Here is a 3240-nt window from a genome sequence, read left to right on the forward strand (position 1 = left end):
CACCCTTTTTGCGATCCCAGGAGTTGAATGGAAAAAAAAAAAAAAAAAAAAAAAAAAAAAAAAAACCTCCCTATGAAAAGCACTCCAGTGTCCCCGCCCCGCCTCGGGTGCGGGTGGGCTGTGGCGTCTGCGAAGTCGCGATGCTTGCATGTGCCACGAGGGGGCAGAGGTGCGCGCCAGCGAGCCCGCACCGCCATCCAGCGCGGCAGGAAGTGATTGGAGGGCGGGCGCCAGCGGCTGCTCTCTTGGCGTCACCCATCACCGCTGCTGACAGCGGCGTAAGGTTTCTGCCTGCTCCCTGGACGTCCACGGATGGGCGCGGCGAAGAAGCAAAGGATTCCTGATGCATGCGGGAGGGGTAAAGTCTGCCTCAGGCCAATACAGATAGACCTTTTCCCGAAACAAAGGAGTCAGTGGTGCTGTTATGATCAGAACATCAAGAAGCATAGCTGGGGGAGCCCCTAGGAGCCCAGCAGCCTACCGAGGTCTCCTTTGCTTCCCTGCCCCAGCTCTTCCCCGTCTGCGATGCAGGGGGGGGGGGGTCACATTCCTGAGCTCCTCAGCTCCCTTCCCAGGTAGCTGGAGTAGCTGGAGACCTCATCTTTGTTAGCCAGGTCACTGTAAATCCAAACCTTTTGGGTGACAGGCGAGATTAGAAGTAGCCCACAGGCACTTTGTAGGGGAAGGATTGATTAACATTCTTCCCCTGCGGGTTCAGTTTCCTGCAAATCGCAGTAGGGTCAATTCAGCAGCAGATGGCGGTAACGCTTCTGTCAACTTGAGGATTCTCTGTGGCTGGACACACAAGTCCACACACACACACACACACACACACACACTCACACACACCACACACACACAACCCCACCCCATGCATCACATACCACCACGCCTTAAGCAAGCACAGTCTGGAGCCCCACAGGGATTCTGACCCCTCCAGTAAATTTCCAAAGCAGGATGGAGAGAAAGACCACAATGAAGGCACAGTAATAGCCATTTGTTGGCTGCTCTGAGCCAGGTGCGCACTGCTTTTACAAGACGGGTAGTAAAATAACGGTGTTCAACTTTAATAAGATGAGGTAAGGTTAGTTAGGAAATTAACTGCCCGCATTTTCCTTGCCTTTAAGTTGTGAGAATACACAGGACACAGGTGCCTTTTCCATTCAAAGAAGGTAACTAGGCCTGATTCATTCTCTCTCTCTCTCTCTCTCTCTCTCTCTCTCTCTCTCTCTCTCTCGGAGCAGACGGCTCTTCATTTATTTAATTATTTATTTATTAGCTTTTAAAGGATTAGAATTATTCGACCGACTGCTTTTAGACAGGATTCCTCCTGTGCTAATAGTGCTTTAAGAATGGGGATCTTGGTGTAGCAGTCTGCCGTTACAGCTTTTCCCAGAGGAAATATCTCCAGCCACTGCTTCTCAAGGATGGTCAGTGGTGGGACCCACCCGAGGGACTGGTGCTCCTGTAGCGTGGAAGAAATGGCTCTCTAGCCGTTGCAGGATTGTTATGCCGTTTGCACAGCCCCTTCATGGGACTGCTTTTCACCTGATCAATCCTGTCACATTTTGGAGCTAGACATCACTGTGTTTCTATGAAACCATGAGACACAGGGAGGATGTATCAGAGAAAAGGAAGGTTGACAGAGGCTGGTGTGGAGGGGACTACTGAGGAATAAGGATTTAGGATGGGAAGAAAGGCTGAATAAAGGCTGTGGCCGAGAGGCAACACACATATTCCGCACACCTGGGTGGGAGATATCATTACATTTCAGGAAATGGAGCGTTGAGTTACTTGAGACCAGAGGTATGGGAGCTATGGTGATGGTCCCATGAAGGAGTGTGACAACGAAGCAGCAAGACTCACCCACTTGGTCAAGGAGAAAAATAGGAGCCATCTACTGAAGTTACCCCTTTGGGAATGCCCTCTGGTCCCAGAGATTCATGTATGATTTTATAGAAGGAGAAAAAGATCCTGAAACATGACTGTGAGAAACAAACTTTCATTTTATTTTACTTACACAAGTTAGGAAATCTCATTTTGTTTCAGTATCCAAATATCTATAATACCATCATGGACAGGGGATTTCTTGTTTTAAAAATCTTATAAACTTTATTATAAAAAGTCTTGCAAATTAATTTTAAAAATCACACAATAAAATAAAACAGAGATCTTCCTGGGCTAAATTTGCTTTTTGTCACAGCCTGCGCAGTGGGCACAATGATCAGAACATCCGTTAAGGAACTTAACAGTGATCATGACCATACAAGTGGTAAGCAGCAATAAAGCCAAGATTTTGGTGCAGGTAATTTAATTTTTTTAAAAAGAGGAATTATGTACTGTATAGTCTTTTTCTGTAAGACTTGACCTGAATCAAAGGGCCAAAGAAAATATTATTGGTAACAGAACCAATCAAAATCAAAATCACAGGCTCCCTGACCGTGCAGTGAGGAGCACTGTGTCCCACAAGGAAGGGTGAAGAAACAGAAGTGAAACCAGATGGAGAAGGACTTGGAAAAGCTCAAGATCACAAGCCAATACTGAGAACCCATTAAAGCCTAGAAGGAATTTAAGGTAGGTGTGTCTATTAAGTGCAATGGGAAACTCTGTGCCAGATCCCTCTTCCTAAAAGCAAATAAGATGACAGTGTTGATGACAATAACAATTGGCAGACATTAGGTGGAAATTTCAAAGAGTTGGGAGCATCATCATTCTATACTGACACTTATTGCTTATTTTAATTGTATAAACTTCTCTCTCCTTTCTCTTCTCTTCTTCTCTCTCCTCTCTCCTCTTTTCTCCTCCTCTTCCTCCTCCTCCTTCCCCCCCTCCCCCTAGAAACACACTAAAATCTCACAAATGATGTAGCAGAGACTTAGTCTTAAGTACCTTAGAAAAAAATAAAGCCTTTCAATGGAACTTTTAAATCTTCTGGAATGGACAGTGATCAAGAAGGAGATGAGGTCAACGGTTAAGAAAACTGACTGCTCTTCCAAAGGTCCTGGGTTCAATTCCCAGCAACCACAAGGTGGCTCACAACCATCTGTTAAAGATCCGATGGCCTCTTCTGGTGTCTCTGAAGATATAGCAACAATGTACTCCCATACAATGAATAAAATCTTGAAGAGGAGAAGAAGGAAAAGGAGAAGGAAAAGAAGGACAAGAAGGGGGAGGAGGAGGAGGAAGAAGAAGAGGAAGAGGAAGAAGGAGGAGGAGGAGGAGGAGGAGGAGAAGGAGAAG

This window comes from Mus caroli, chromosome 16 (genome assembly GCF_900094665.2).
Source record: "Mus caroli chromosome 16, CAROLI_EIJ_v1.1, whole genome shotgun sequence".
NCBI lineage: Eukaryota > Metazoa > Chordata > Mammalia > Rodentia > Muridae > Mus > Mus caroli.